We start from the raw sequence: 17,317 nt of genomic DNA, 5'->3' as shown, positions 1-17,317 counted from the left end.
AGCCTAGAATTAGTTTAAATACTCTCTATGCTCAATTCCTGCTGTTTCTTGATGTTTTCTTCTGGATGAATTGGTTATGAGTATTGAATTCCTTCTGGCTCATGTTTACCCCAATTCACCTGTGCTGGCCAATTATCTAGGGATTCTTAACTGCCCCTAGGTAGCGCACTGTTACTTTCTCTGCTAATCTGTTGGAGAGATTCTTAACTGCCTCTCTTTCTTTAGCATTCAGTTCATCCTTTAAACCTGAAAATTGCTTCAACCTCAGTTATCTCGCTCCATGTTCCCTCACTGTCATTAAGGAAACACACCAGCAGTTCCCCTCCTCGACTCCACGCCCAATGGTTTGAAACATTCAGACTATACTCTGCCTCTCTACCTGAAAGTGTCAGTTTTCCCACCAAAACTCAATCAAAACCCCTGTGCATCATATCTAGCCTAAAATCACCCATTTTCAACAAAGCTAAATCATAAAGAGAGAGCCATCTCTGACTGCAGGTAGGCTAGGACCTGCAGTCCAAAGTTGGTTTGTGGTTACCTCGGCCGTATCCCTTTAGGATTCAAAAGGGACAACCTGAGTGATAACAAAACCAAGGGCTCCGAAGTCCCTAAAAGTGTTGTTCTAACCCCTAAAGGAACAAGGTCAACTGATTACAGCTTCTCCCAAAAGTTCTCCATGAAAAACTGCTCAGAACTGGTCAAAACAGGATCATTTCAGCTGCTCCATAGGCAAAGTGCATTGCATCTCACCTAAATACACTGTGTGGTTGCATTTCATTTCAAAACGCCCTTATATGGGGCGCGATGGGCAAGAAGTGACAAATGGCAGTGTCATTCCGTGAGGTGGAGAGGCATGGAATCTTCCAGAACTTCTCCTGTGACACTTGCCTCTCTGAATTCGACCAAGGATGAGTAAGAGATCATCAATCTCCAAGTGGAAGCAAGAACTATCAGAGGGAAGACACTAATCAAATCACAAGCTGACTCATCTCCCTTACAGATATCTATATATGGATCCCTCATCCCAGAGATCCAGAGGCTGGAATTTTGCACATTGTAAGGAATTGTTGTTGGTTTCTTGAGACAACATCAGAGTGTTGGGTGATCTAAGCTTTGTATGAGGTGAAGAAGGGCTTACTTGCTGAGAGGATGATGCTGGGTCAGAACAACTAGTTGTAACTCCCTTAGCTCTTTCTTATTTATCAATAAAAGCTATTCAAGTTTTCCTCCATACTCGTGTCATTTATGTTTTATGCATTTGTATGGTCAATTTACATCTGATCCTAGATTGTTTATGATTATAGATCTATGTTCTTCTATAGTTTTATGCTACTGTGATCGTAAAGGTACTCTGTGAAGCTAGGCATACAAAGGATCAAGTAGTGAAAGACTATCAAGAGAGAGAGGAATCGAACTAGGAGATTAGTGAAAAATGAAAGTAGCTTTACTTTGTTTGTTTCTAAGGTAGCTACCACACCTTAGTGGGATAAGCAGTTCTGTGTAGACACTTTTCCCTGTAACACTTCGTCAATAGTAGTTCTTCATAGGTATGTTACTCCCCCTGTCATGGCACTCTTCCTTCTGGCAATGTGATCCATGATAGATGTGTTTACATGAACCAACTCCCCCTTCTTCTATAAACTCCTCTAGCTTCTTTAGACAAGAATTGTCAAGAACTCCCTCTAACTTTATGCTTGGTGTCTCTTTTTTTATAGTCTCCCCATCAAATACTTAGATTATCAAGGATCGGTTCAACAACACGTGTTGTTGGTTGGAGAATTCAAGAGATTTTCAGACTGTATTTGCTTCCTTATCCATACTTGTGTAACTTTATTATCTTGCATGGTTCTAGTTTGTGTAGGAGCCTAATTCAAGTTACAATCACGTGCCATATGTCCATTGTTATGACACTTGAAGCACTCTATGTTGTTCATGAATACGATTTCATGACTTCTTACAGAATTTCTTCTTGGATATTGATGTGGACCATTATATTTATCTTTGTGATATGCCCTACAATCTTTTAATGTGTGTCCAAATTTTGTAAAAGAATAACAATAACCAAGAAATAAAATTTGGTACCTAGGAGATGGAGATTTTCTCTATATATTTCTGAAGCCTTTTTTCCTTGGGATTCCTTGATAATATTTATCACCTTTGCATTCTTGACATCATAAACAAGTCTTCTTGGAGTTGGATTTCTCCCATTGTTGTCTTGACTCTTCTCCTTTCCTTTGCTGGAATTGGGAGCATCATTATTTCCATCAGACTTCCTCATTTCCTTGTTGTTTGAAGTACAATTATCTTTTCTTGACGATTCACCTTCATAGCCAAGACCTAATTTATCAAATGGAGACCTTTGACGGCTGAGCATGCCATCCAAGACTTGAGAGCTCTTCAAGATTTTTTCCATCCCTTCAACCTTTTTCCTAAGAGAGACGATCTCTTCTTCCAATTTTTCACAGTCATTATTCCTCTTAGCTAGTTGTTTTTCAATCTCTTCCTTGATACGAGTAGCTTCAATTGCTTCTATTTTAAGGGAGATGATATGTGATTTCATTTTGAAGATTTATTCATTTTCCTTTGCTAATTTTTCTCCATTTCTACCTTGATTCTTGTATCTTTACATGTTTTAGCCTTGAGAAAGTTGACGTTGGATTTTAGTTTGAAAATATCTTCATCTTTGTCTTATAGTTGGCATGTCATGGTGTTTCTCTCCTTTTCTTCTTCATCAACATGTCCTTCTATGGTTGTCAATGCTTCCATTATCTTCAAAACTCCTTGTGCTAGCTTTCCTGCTTCTTCTAGTTGAGATTTAAGAGAGGAGACCTCTACCTTGTATTGACCAATCTCTTATTCAATTTTCATCAAGCTCTTACGCCTTTTTTCAACGTGGCTTGACAAGGTAGCTTCCCATTTCTTTGCCTTATCCAATTGATTTTTCATGGATATGACTTCTTCATGATGCTTTCTCTTGTTTTGATGAAATTCCTCCTTGAGCTTGGTGAGCTCTTCATCTCTTTCTTGTACTTGAAGCTTGACAAGGCCAACTTCCTTCCTTGTCTTGTCCTGGTCACAAACTTTCACTTTCTTCTTAAGTTCCTCATTTTCTGTTTTCAAATTTTGAATCTCTCCCATGGTAGTGATAAGTTTAGTGAGGAGATCTTCTTCAAAATATTTTTCATTATCCTCATCTTCTAGGTCTTCTATAGCCTTGATGTTATCACTCTTATCTTCACCTTCCTCAATGGGATCTAGATTTCCTTCTTTTTTTCCATCATTTTCTTGAGTACAGATCATTGTCAATGCTCCTTTTGAGTGAATATCATGAAGTTTATCCCATATGCATTTTTTGACGAAATTTTTTCAAAATTGGCCTTCATAGAATCAGGTAGCCCATTCAATATTGTTTTCATTCCTCTTGTATTATATTCCTTGGATTCTCCATCCATCATGCTGATCCGAATTGGATCCATAAAGACTGTCAGAGGAACCATGACTGTATCAGGTTGGGACAAACATCAAAGAAATTCCAAAACAGTGATAAAAAAATACCCTAAACCAGTGGCAATGGCAGCCAGCGTGGAACGATGAGGACCTCAGTCAAAGCACGCTGACCGAGGCCCATGGAGACTAGACGGGAGGCTGAATTAGTCCCTGGGAGGCCTAGATCGGGAAACAAAGGAGGTTTTTGATCATCGTTGGGCGAAAAGGGTTGAAATGGGGAAGCCCCCGAGCACTTGGTTTCGTGAGGAGCTGGAGAACCACAGGGAAAAAAGTGAAAAATCACTAAAGGACAAAGGTGGGACCCGCTCCGGAAACTGGTGGTATTGATCAGGGCACCCTCAAACAGTAAGTGGTTTTGGATGAAAGCGAAGCGATTCCACTCAATGATAGACGTGTTGCAAATGGAGGACAGAGAAAACCATCGTTGATCGCGTGCTAAAGGTTGAGCAAGTCAACCATGCGAAACATGCATATGGCGTTGGATCTGGAGGCCCCAGATCTAACGGTTGAGATTGCGCCCAATGGGGGGTAGCGGAATCAACGAAGGAATGAGCTACAATTTAGAATGATTTGGAGTCCGTTTTGACTGCCATGGTGGAGGAAGACTTCATCCACAACATGACTGAAGAAATCAACCGATGAAGCAAGCTGGTGCGTTTGCAAGAGGACATGTGGCCACTCCTCGAGCACTGATGATGACGCCGAACAAGGAACTCCAAGCATAGCTGCAGAAGGTGATTTGATAGAGGTGGAAGAGGAACCAAATAGACATGGGAATGAGTGGCTTTAAGCCATGAATAGAGACAGCCAGTCAAAGTCAGTCAGAAGGAGGGACAGAGAACCCCGAGAGACAAAGAGAGAGACCAGAATCCATAGAGGAGGATGGAACACATAGAACAGTGAAGCAAAAGCAGAAGACAAAAGACAGAGGGCCAAGCTGACTAGAGGTAGCATCAATCACTAGAGAGATTGAGAGATTCAAGCCATCCCATAGAGGAATCTGTCCGGACTGAGCACTACATTGAGCTCTTTCCACTATAGACCAGAAGGTCACAGAGCTGGTATGAAAATAGATTTTGTGCACTCCAGTGGCTTGGGGAATCCAAGAAACACCCTGCCAAGCAAACCTGCTTCAAGAGAACTCACATTGAGTCCCTGCATTGTAATTTCTCTGCTTAAGACAAAATAAAACAAGGCCACCACTGAAACTTGGACCGTGGATGTAGCCTTGGAGAATAGGGTGAACTCCTTATTAGTTTCTTGTGTTCTTGTATTTGCTTACTATATTTCTCTGCTGTCTTTCCATTTAATTGTCTATGTATTGGAAATCTAATCAACCCATCGCTTAAATAACATGGACACACACCAGCACATGAGTCTATAATACCTTTGTTCAATAAATCTTTAATTGAGGTCACTCATAGGGTGATTATCAAATCAAGTGGTATCAGAGCTTTAGGCTGTAAGGTTAGATAAGCTTGTGTTGGTTTAGCTATTGAATGCTCACTAGATCAAAGCTCAAATTAGGAGAAGGAGAGTTGGTGGAAACTAATCCTGAAATTGGTAGAGTCTATCCTTAGAAGATAATGTCAGAGGAAGGTTTTGTTGGGCAAGACCCTCAATTTATAGAAAGTTTCCTAGCTATAAAGTATATGGTAGAAGAAATGTATAGGGACTTTAGAAAGCATAACACTGAAGATTGATCAGGTTCTAAACAAGATAATGAAGAAGATGAGTCTCACTTCCATGACCACTCCAAAGGAAAAGGGAAAGAGGAAAGCTTTCTCACACCTCCTAATAGCCCTGTGCATAATAAGAAATCATCTTTAATTAAGTTAGATGTTAAATTTGATTTGCCAATATATGATGGAGAGCTAAATGCTGAAAATTTGGACAACTGGATTAGGCAAATTGAAGTGTATTGCAGGGTACAGAACATAGACTCAGACAAGAGTAAGATTCAACTAGCAAGCCTACACCTAGGAGGCACTACCTTGGTTTGGTGGGAAGGCAGAACCCAAGATGATATGAAAAGACATGGTAAGACTATCTTTTTTTGGAGTGAATTTGTTTCTACAATCAAAAAGCAGTTCTATCCATTGGCCTACATGCAACAAGCCATGATGAGTTGGCAAACTCTTTGAAAGTTGAAAGGGAAAAGTGCGCAAGGGTACACTCAAGAATTTATAAAGAGAGCATTGATGTTGGGCATCTCATTAGACTCACCAGAGACTCTTTTGAAGTATATTGGGTGTCTACACAACTACATGAGGCATACCGTCCTCATGTTTAATCCCACTAGTATAGATGAGGTATTTGTATAAGCTACTCATCTAGAAGCTAGAGGAAAGAATGGCAATCAAGAAGTTGGGGGACCATCCCAACCCACTGCAAGCAAGAGTAAGGAGAAAAGGAAGTAGAAGTGGAAAGCAAGGAAGGCTAACATTGCACAGAAAAGAAAAGCTTCATGCACTCACTGTAAAAAGGATGGGCATGATGATGAGCATTGTTGGATTCTGCATCCAGAGCTGAGACCTAAGAAGTCCAAGGGCAAGAAGAAGAAGACTGCTGCAACTATTTAGAAGGATTTGGGGCCAGACTCAGGAGATGAAACAACTATAGCAGCCACAGGTATAAAAGGTAAGAATTTTGAAGCATCTACTAGTAATTATGCTCAATCTGTTATTGATGAAGAAAATGAGAGAAAAAGACATGAGCTTTTCCATATTCGAGTTATTTCCAAAAATCAAAAGATTGATACTTTGTTTGATAGTGGCTCACAAGTAAATATAATTTCTGAAGAAATTGTAAAGAAATTGGGATTAGCAGCTACACCTCACAAGAAACCATACCCATTAGGATGGTTGAATGATAAAGCACAACTACAAGTGCCTAGACAGTGCAAACTCAAGTTTTCTTTTGGGTCAGCATTTATAGATGAGGATGAGTTAGACATAATTCCTTTGGATATATGTGGAATTGTTTTAGGAAGCCCTTACTTGTATGATAGAAAGGCTATTTTCTATAGAGATGAGAACAAGTATATGCTTGTTAAAGATGGAATCAGATACTTTGTAAGAGCTCATAAGCTCAAGAATAATTATACTCTCATAAACTCAGGGTGGATGAAAATAATGATAAATTCATGCAAACAATTCTTACTAATGGTTGTAAAGGAAAAGAAACCTGATAAAACCATTGTATTTGAGGGCTATAATGCTGAACAGCAAGATGATATAGAAAAGGTTGTTTTAGAGTATGATGTCTTGTTTCAAGAACCTAAAGGTCTGCCACCCAAAAAGGGAATAGTACATGATATTATTTTGCAGCAAGATGTTCCATTGCCTAACATTGGGATGTACAGGTTGTTTGCTTTAGAGAATGCTGAAATCAAGAGGCAGGTGCATGAGTTGCTCGAGAAAAGGTTCATCAAGCCTAGCACATCACCATGTGGGTCACCAATCATTTTGGTGAGAAAGAAAGATGGCTCATGGAGAATGTGCATGGATTACTGAGCACTGAATAAGATAACAATTAAAAATCGTTATCCCCTTCCTCGCATAGATGATCTTTTAGATTAATTGAAGGAAGTTGTTTATTTCACCAAGCTGGATTTGCACAGTGGATACCATTAGGTCAGAGTTGCAAAGCAAGTGCATGGAAGACTGCTTTCAAAACAAAGAAGGGATTGTACGAATGGTTGGTTATGACTTTTGGCTTAACTAATGCTCCTGCTACTTTCATGAGATTAATGAATGATGTACTCAAACTTTTTCTTGATGATTTTGTTATTGTGTACCTGGATGACATTTTGATTTCTAGTAAAACATGGGAAGAATATTTAAAGCATGTTAAGTAGACACTAGATGTTTTGAAAAGAGAAAAACTTTATGTTAAACTCTCAAAATGTGAATTTGGCAAAACATCTCTAAACTACTTGGGTCATATAGTGGGGGGAGGTGAATTGAAAATAGATCCCTCTAAAGTGGCAGTCATTATGAATTGGCATAAATGCAGGTCTGCTACAGGAGTGAGAAGCTTCTTAGGAGCAGCACAATATTGGAGGAAGTTCATTTCTAATTTTTCCTCAATTGCAGCTCCCTTACATGCTTTAACAAGATTGAATATGGTGTTTCAGTGGGGAGGCAAACATCAAAAAGCCTTCGACACCTTGAAAGAAAATATTAGTACAACACCTGTACTAGCACTGCCAGATCTACAAAGACCATTTGAGATCCAAACTGGGAGTAGTGATGACACAACACGGTAAACCCATATGTTATCATCCTGAGACTTTTAATCCTGCAGTAGTTAACTATCCTACATATGATAAAGAATTGTATGCATTAGTTCAGAGTGTGAAAGAGTGGAAACATTACTTAATGGGCAAAGAGACAGTAATACATACTAATCATCAACCACTTCAATATCTACACTCCCAAACTAAGTTGTAGCAATCAAGACATTATAGGTGGATGGGATTTCTACAACAGTTTCATTTAGTCATCAGATATAAAAAGGGCATACATAATAAGGTTGTAGATATGTTATCTAGACCCATTATAAATGCATCTACCATACTTAAGCATAATTCCGTGCTACATGAAAGCTACATAGAACAATATGCTCAGGATATGGGCTTTAAAGATGTATATGCAACTTTGAGTCAAGGCAAAAGAGTAGAAGAATTGGATTATCATATGAAGGACCGACTCTTATACCATTGTGGGAAACTCTGCATTCCACAAACTGAGAGAGTGAAGATAATTAGGGAAGCACACACTTCTCTAATATCAGGTCATTTTGGGGTAAGTAAAACAATTGCACAACTACAAAGGTTTTGTTATTGGTCGAAAGTGAATGAGACGGTTTCTAGATATATAAGAGGGTGACTATGTGCGCTAAAAGCAAGCGAAGCAATAGAAAATTAGGCTTGTACACTCCATTTCCAATTCCTTCTCACCCTTGGGAAAGTGTTTCCATGGATTTTGTTGGAGGACTACCAAGATCTAGGAAGGGTCATGATTATCTATATGTTGTTGTGGATAGGTTCAGAAAAATGTGTATTTTGATACCTTGTAATAAATAGATTACAGCTGAACAGACGGAAAAATTGTTCTTTGAACATGTATGGGTTCATTTTGGATTACCCACTTCCATTGTATCTGATCGAGACACCCGAATTGTGGGGAAGTTTTGGTCGTGTCTGTGGGAATTGATGGACACAAAACTGAAGAAAAGCACATCTTTTCATCCACAAATAGATGGCCAGACAGAAGTAGTAAATAGGACAATGATCGAATTACTAAGAGGATATTGCAGCAAACATCCTAAGCTTTGGGATGAACACTTGTGTTATGTGCAACATGCTTACAACAAAGCAAAGCATTCTTCTACACAGAGATCTCCTTTTGAGACCTGTTTGTTGAAAATTCAATAAGATGATGGAGCTTAGTGGAAAGGAGTCGCCTTCACTATGTGGGCCCGCAGGCTATTTTTGGCGCAAAGTCTATTTTTAGACTGTCTATTTTTAGACATATGGATCATGGTCTATGAGTTGCAGGATGCTATTTGTGGATGATTGGTCATGTTGGTAAAAATATATGGACTTCTATTTTTAAACATATGGGTGGTTTCTATTTTTAGACTGCCAGGCTAAAAATAGAATAGTCGAATATTATTAGCTCATAATAATATTTGGACTATAAACATTATCTTATCCTCTTGGAGCACTTCAGTTTGAGCTATAGATGTGGCACATGCAGCTGTCAGAAGGAAATACACTTTTCTTGTGGGTCAGTTGAGCTATTGCATGCAGGACTTCAGTTAGAACTCATGTGGTTGAGTTTGGTGGAGTTGATTGTGGAGTTGATGGAGTTGTGTTCAGTTTGACTTGGTTGAACTACTTGTATTTAGTCTAAATGCAGAATACACTAGTGATGAGTGATGTGAATTAATTGTTAATTAATTCACTAATTATTAACTCATAAAGCAACTAAAGAATACATCAGTTAACTCAGTGCATGGACAATTCAGTGGAGACAGGTGTTAGAGGTTAAGATTGCTATCAGTTGTGACTATAGTTGTGCATGAGATCTTGCACAATCAATGGGATTGAGTAATGCCAATGAGGATTGCGTGGTTCAGCCAAGGAAATACGAGTTTCCTTTAGCCATTCATCATTATTCTCATGCAAGATTGCATAGTGGAGGTAGGCAAACAATGGAGGAGATTTGAGGCATCAGATCTGAGCTAGTTTATGTGTAACAGGTGGAGATAGTATTGAGTACTTGTGAGGAGTATTGTACTATGTATTGTTACATGTTCTCAATCATTATAATATATAGATAGTGTGGGGTTTTCAGCTGTATGCTTTCCCCAAGTTACATACTGTGTTAATGTGCGCATGTGATTGATGTTTCATTGTTTTTAATACTCCAAAATTGATGATCAACGTAGAGGAGGTTATGTATTGTGCATGTATTCCACAATAGTGTGTAATCGGGATAATCTCTCTGAATAAGTGTCATATTATTCAAATTTTCTACATGGTATCGGAGCTGTTGATCATCAGATCTATTATTCAGAAAGTGTTTACATTTTATTTCTTCAGGCAGAGTCTGTAATCAGGCCAGGTAGCCTCTGGATTCATCCTTCCTTTGGAAGGTGAGATATCCGGTAAAAGCCCATACATTCAATCTCTATACAAGATATACTTTGTTCTCATGAATTTTAGATCAGAAGCAATTGAGTTTTGAGCTGGTGGAATTCGAATTTGCAGCAGTGTTTTCTTGGTGTCAAAGTTGAAATGTCTTTCAACGGATTGCGATTGGAGTATGCTCTTGAGGGCAGCTAGAATTATATTGCATGGAAAGACAGGATGGAGGTGGTGTTAGATGATAATGGGATGAAGGAGTTCATAGAGGCTGAGGTCCCAAAGCCTACTGATACTGCGTAAGTTGATGCTTGGCAAAAGAAGACTGCGAAGTGTCGAAGGATTCTGTTGGAGGGCGTGAAGGATCACAATGTGTCCAGCCTTCATGGAAAGGCTTCTCCATACTTGATGTGGAAAGCATTGATAGATCTATTCCAAAGCAAGAGCGATCAGAGGAAGTTGGCACTCAAGGATCAACTCAAAAACATTAAGTGTGAGAATGGAGACAGTATGCCCAGGTATCTCACGAAGTTCACCCAATGTCGGGATGAGCTGGGAAGTGTGGGGGTGACTATCAATGATGAGGACTTGGTGAGCTTGGCTCTCCTTGGTCTTCCGAAGAGTTAAAATTCCTATCAGGACTCTGTCAATGGTCGGGAGAAATTTCCAGGATGGGAGAGACTTTGGTCAGATCTTGTGCAAGAGGAGATCAGACGGAGCACCAGAGACAGTTCTTCATTCATGCATGGTGAGGAGAACTGTGCCTTAGCGAGTAAGGTGAAGAAGGGAAAGGAGAAGGGTTCTCTTTCCGAATCCAGTTCTTCCAATGATGGGAAGAAGGTTGACAAGTCGAAGGTTAGATGCTTTCGTTGTCATGAGTTGGGCCATTATGCTACCAATTGCCCAAAGAAGAAATCCAAGAAGGGATCTGTGGAAGGATCTGAAGGTGAGGCACTTGCTTCACAGTTTGAGTTGGATTTCACACTCTTCGCATGCATGGTTTCATCCATGATGGGAAGTGGTTTGTTTCTTGACAGTGGAGCTTCTTTCCACATGACCGGTGACAAGAGCTTGTTTAGTACTTTGGAGGAGACAGATCTCCAGATACTCATAGCGATGGGTAATGATGAGAAGTATAGTGTCTCAGGTGTAGGCACGGTTATTTTTTAGAGGGAGCATGGAGCTCGCCTTACCTTGACTGATGTCAAGTATGTACTAGGACTGGAGAGAAACTTGGTGTCAATCGCGATGCTGGAAGACAGAGGTTGTGATGTAGTCTTCAGTAAGGGAAAGGTTTTCCTTAGACACATCATCACTAGACAGGTGAAGCAGATTGGTTCACGAGTCAAGAACCTGTATGCTCTTGAGGTTCAAGATGCATGCAAAGCCTTGAGCAGTGAGGCAACTGATGGAGACTTGGTGGTTGAGAGGGAGTGTATATTACCTCTCAACATGTAGAGCCAGAAGAAGTCTCAGACGATTGTGGAGGAGCCACGATTGGTGCAGCAGCTTCAGGAGTTCGTGGAGCAGCCACAACAAGGGGAGCTGAGAGGAGATCGAGTAGAGACATCTACTCATGCAGAGACCTCCAGTAGGGGGGAAATTCAAGCCAACTGGGCTGAGGGATTGCATGCATCCATACCTCCAGGTAGGAGGTGGGGTGATGTGGATTGATCGTCCCAAGGAGGAGGGGCAAGATCCTTGAGGTACCCAACCTCTTGGATGAGACCTTGCTACGGGAGCCCCAATGTGGAGTAGCAGGAACTGACTGATTGGGTAGAGACAGATGCGGATAGAGTGGCAGAGAGAGCGACAGTGTAGGGAATCCCAGAACAACGCATAGCTAGCAGGCTGCAGCAATGCAAGAGGCACAAGTGTTTTACAGAGTGCTACGTGATGATGTCATGCTGACGTCATCCGGACACGTCACCCTGCTGACGTCACCCGTCGTACAATGCTGACATCATCAACCCTTTTTTGGACGCAGAGGCGCAAAAGTCGCACTTCGGAGACCCGGAATCGAATTCTGAGGCAGTTTTTGATGAGCGATTTGTGCTCATCGCAGGATTTTTTAGGCCGAAATGGAGAATCTTCAGGGAATCTTTAAGGAATCTTCTCACCATGCGGCCCCAGGAAACCCGAAAAGGCGCAAAAATGATCCGTTTTCTTCACAGAACATACCAAAAGGATCAAAAGACAATTCCAGATGATACAAAGGTCGAACAGCGGCCATTTACTGGTGAATAGACCCGCAGCACATCAGATCAGCAGTCCAGATTTTGTCAGAGAGTATCAGTGGAAGAAAAGACGCCAGAGAGAATCAGTCATGATTTTTTAGGGGCTCGAGGCACCTGAACATTAATGAAGCCCCCAGAAAGTCAAATCAATAAGCATCAGCCCATCCTTGCCTTCAAATCACCATCAAGGCATTCAAAGCACCAGGACAGCAAGGAAGCAGAAACCCATACTCATTTATTGCAGAAAACACTGCAGCAAGCCACCAAGGACAGCATCATTTATTCAGTTTTGATACATCGGCCCTGAGCACGGCCCAAGATATTTTTTTATTTATTTTAGGATAGGATTAGGTCAAGCAGTCATTTTTTATGACCTAATTAGGTCAATATGTAATAAAGAACTCTTCAGAGGGTTTTTTCCCTATATATACCACCCTCTATATAGTTTTAAGGGTTGGTTAATTGAGAATTTTCACTAGAGACTCGCTGTGTATACCTGAACTTTTCTGTAATCAAAGATTGCTTAAAGCTTGGAGAGCGAACTGTCTGTTGTTGATGAATGTGTTGAAGAGTTGAAGATGGAATTCCTGCGCTTTGGCCTGAAGCAATAAGTGTCCCTTATCTCTGTTTATGTGTTTGCCATTATCTAAATTGCAGGAAGAAAGAATAGCCTAGAATTAGTTTAAATACTCTATATGCTCAATTCCTGCTGTTTCTTGATGTTTTCTTCTGGATGAATTGGTTATGAATATTGAATTCCTTCTGGCTCATGTTTACCCCAATTCACCTGTGCTGGCCAATTATCTAGGGATTCTTAACTGCCCCTAGGTAGCGCCCTGTTACTTTCTCTGCTAATCTATTGGAGAAATTCTTAACTGCCTCTCTTTCTTTAGCATTCAGTTCATCCTTTAAACCTGAAAATTGCTTCAACCTCAGTTATCTCGCTCCATGTTCCCTCACTATCATTAAGGAAACACACCAGCAGTTCCCCTCCTCGACTCCACGCCCAATGGTTTGAAACATTCAGACTATACTTTGCCTCTCTACCTGAAAGTGTCAGTTTTTCCACCAAAACTCAATCAAAACCCCTGTGCATCATATCTAGCCTAAAATCACCCCTTTTCAACAAAGCTAAATCATAAAGAGAGAGCCCTCTCTGACTACAGGTAGGCTAGGACCTGCAGTCCAAAGTTGGTTTGTGGTTACCTCGGTCGTATCCATTTAGGAGTCAAAAGGGACAACCTGAGCGATAACATAATGGCGACTCCACTGGGGAAGTGAATCATGTGTTTATTGGTGTAAATCCTCAATTTTGACCAGTTCGCCTCGTTTTCTGGAGAAGGTGTTCCTTTTATTCAGGGATTTCAATGTTCAGCTCTGATCTGTGACGGTCGACAGAGATCAGGCACATCAAGGTTGATTCATCCACCTGGCGACTCCACATCATCCTCATAATAAAGACTCCGCTGGAGAAATGAACCCGAAGGAAATATATAAGCAGACCAGGCTCTTGACCTGGACTATCATCCAAGAGATCATGTTCTTTCTCTTGCACCAGATTTTGCTGTGCATATTGTACTTTAAAAACGATTTTATGTCAGATTTTTATGTTTTTCCTTTGGAAAAGGTTGTTGAAAAGCCTCCTTGCACATCAGAGCAGCAGCTTTCAAATGCTGTTGAAAATCATCATATAGCCAAGGAGGAACCAAAAATAGAGTCCAGTCTTCTAGTTCCTGTACATACTCCTGTGCCTCGTAAAGTTCCTGAAAGATATAAGCCGCTCATTTTGCCTCCTGTGCTTGGTCCTCTGCCGGCAAATCATCCTGAATATCTCCCTAGATTTGATGGAGAGAATGGTATTACTGCCTAGAAACATATCCAGGCTTTTGAAGACTATCTTAATACATTTGAAGTGGAAGATGAAGATGTCAGTCTTAGACTATTTTCCCTTTCTTTGCAAAGCGAAGCTAGGACTTGGTTTAAAGCATTGCCTGAGGCGAGCATCTCTAAGTTTCAGCAGTGTGCCAAGCTTTTCCTTGATAAATGGATGATCAGAGGTAATCTCTTCGTGCTCATCGAAGAATATAATCATTTAGAAAGGCATCCAGATGAATCTGTTCAACATTTTTCAGACAGATTCAATCAAGTTTATCAAGCCATGCCTTTAAATATAAGACCTCCCCTTGATCTAGCTCTATTGCAATATCCTAGAGCATTTGACACAGAAATGGAATTCTGTCTGAGAGAAAGAGGCCCGTCCACTTTGAAACAGATGCAGGACATAGCTGTGGACGTGGAGGCAAATCTAAGAAGGAGGGAAGAACACCGCAAAGCAGAGCAAGAAGAGAAGCTTCATAGTTTGTTACAAAAGACAGAGGAAATGATGCAGCTGATCACAATAAAAGTGGAAAGTTCAGAGCACCAGAATAGATCTGTTTCACAACAGGAAAGTAGTGACATTCACGAATAAACCTGCCACAAAACAGATGACATATTCATCCAGCCATACATGATGGAGCAGTCTCCTGATATACTGTGTGAATATAATAGCTCCTCTTCTTTCAACTGTCTGCCCAAATATGATCTGTATGATGATGATTATGAGCCTAACGACCAAATCAGCCTTGCAGAGGAATCAGATCCTATTTTGGCAGGAAGCAGTGTTCAGATTCAGCAATCTGAACCCAATGATCAGCATGCCCATCTCAGCTATGAAGAAAAGGAAGAAAACGCAGAGTGTGTTGATTTCAGTGAAGGAACTTTACCCTTCTGTTTTGAATCTTTTCAATTTATCAAGGATAACTATCATGTTGTATATGATCAAGTGTCACCGCGTGTTGCTATTGATCGTCTGGAGGTTAATCAAAATATTGTTCCAAAGGTATTGCCTCTAGTTTTGCAGCCCCAAAGAGCCATTGAATATCAGATTGAGGAGGACCCAGAAGCAGCAGCATATGACCAAATGATCCAAGTGGATCCCCTGCCTCTTTGTTTTCAGCCATCTGAGTTGTTCAAAGAAGAAGAAGACCTGCAACCTGCACAGATCAATCAAGTCCTATTCAAGCCAGATTGTAATAAATTACAAGCACCTCTGCAAGTTCTGAATGACCTATCCGCTGGCAGACAGAATGATGAAAGAGATCAGTGCTCTTCTCCATCAACAGGCTGCACGGCTCAGTACAGAGTTGTCGATGATCTCCCGACTCCAAGGCATGGTAGCGATCCTCAACCTTTGTACAGTTCTTTAATTCAGCCTAGAAATTGTATATATATGGTGCAGGAAAGTTTTGTACAGTATTTAAACACTGCAAAGGAGGTCAGTAGCTTCCTGATCTTCTCAAAGATTGACAAAGCCATAACAAATTGCAAAATCTCAGTTGGTCTCACCAGCAAGCGCAAGCAGCAAAGCCCACTCATGTTATTATTGCTTAAGTGGCTGCATTGGCTATTTCACTTCACCTAACAGCAAAGTAAGTACTGGTTAGGGTAGGTAGGTAGGTAGGATCAATAAGGCAGCCAGCCAAGAGAAATTTGCAGAACACAGCAACAATTGAATACAAGGCAGTCTGACCTGTTGTTCTTGGCTTTTCACAAGGAAAAGCCATCCCCAAGTGGAGCCGCTGTTAGCCTCCTGCTGCAGCAGGTTAATCATCTTTCATGATCGACATTTTTACATGCCAAATATGTCGTACTATGCATGCTGCAATGCTCCATATTTGCTACAGATGGCCAAAGAAGTGTCCATAAGAGCGTGCTAGTTTAAGTGCCACTGCTGTGTTCCAATTTTGATAAGCAATCCATTTTTCGGTTTGAGGTAGTTTTTCAGTTGGAGGTGCTCAGGCTGGAGTTCACTAACCTCTCCCTTCTTCTCATCACCCTTATTATATAACTCCCTAACAATTTTCCCTCTTCCCCTATTTTAATCATGTATATAAACTCCCCTATGTAAATACCCCTCCCTGGCATTATAGCCATAATCCTACCAAGTCCGGGAAATCACAGTCCATCTGGGATTGTTTTTAGCCCATCCGCGTCATTAAGGAACTAGTTTGACATCTGGTCAGCTAGTAACCTCCCCCTCGACCCTAAAAACCCCCAAAAAACCCATGTTTTCACCTTTCCCCTTGTAAAATTTTGCCCTAACGCTATAAAAATCCTATATTCCGCCCCTAAACCAAAGTTTTGTGCATAAATATTAACCCGCGCCTGTAAAAACCCACATAAACCCGTTTCCCTAAGTTTTTAACCCATCCGCCGCGCATATCAAATTTGGAATATTCCTGCGAATATTCCCACCCGTTAACCCGCCTTCCCTTCGCGTCCGCCGCCAACCGTTGGATCGCCCGCTCCACAGATCAACGGCTAGCGGGCATCCCCATTCCCAACACGCCCGGCCTTTAATGTCTGGGAGTTCAGCGGTTTTGCCATCGTACTCCCGCCACGCGTCAGTCTCTGGGCTGTGGCGGAGCCCCCTCCCCCGAAACCGCCTTTGCCCATAAGCAGTGCGCCACATACCGCTTACCGCCCCACCCTGTGACGTCACCACCCATGTCACCACCTTGCCCAGTCACATGCCCAGTCACCTGCCTGCGTGGCCTCCTGCCACGTCACTGCCACGTGTCCCAGCCATCGTACCTACCACGTCATCGTCCGTACGTGATGACGTCATGCTGACATCATCCCGCCATGTCGCCCTACTGACGTCACCCGCCGTACAATGCTGACGTCATCAACCCTTTTTTGGACGCAAAGGCGCAAAAGTCGCACTTCGGAGCCCGGAATCGAATTCTGAGGCAGTTTTTGATGAGCGATTTGTGCCAGGATTTTTTAGGCCGAAATGGAGAATCTTCAGGGACTCTTTAAGGAATCTTCTCACCATGCGGCCCTAGGAAACCCGAAAAGGCGCAAAAATGATCCG

The sequence above is a fragment of the Pinus tabuliformis genome, chromosome X (genome assembly GCF_031772625.1).
Source record: "Pinus tabuliformis cultivar Carrire ecotype Pingquan chromosome X, CPIR1, whole genome shotgun sequence".
In the NCBI taxonomy this organism is placed as follows: domain Eukaryota; kingdom Viridiplantae; phylum Streptophyta; class Pinopsida; order Pinales; family Pinaceae; genus Pinus; species Pinus tabuliformis.
This window is presented reverse-complemented; position numbering follows the sequence as displayed.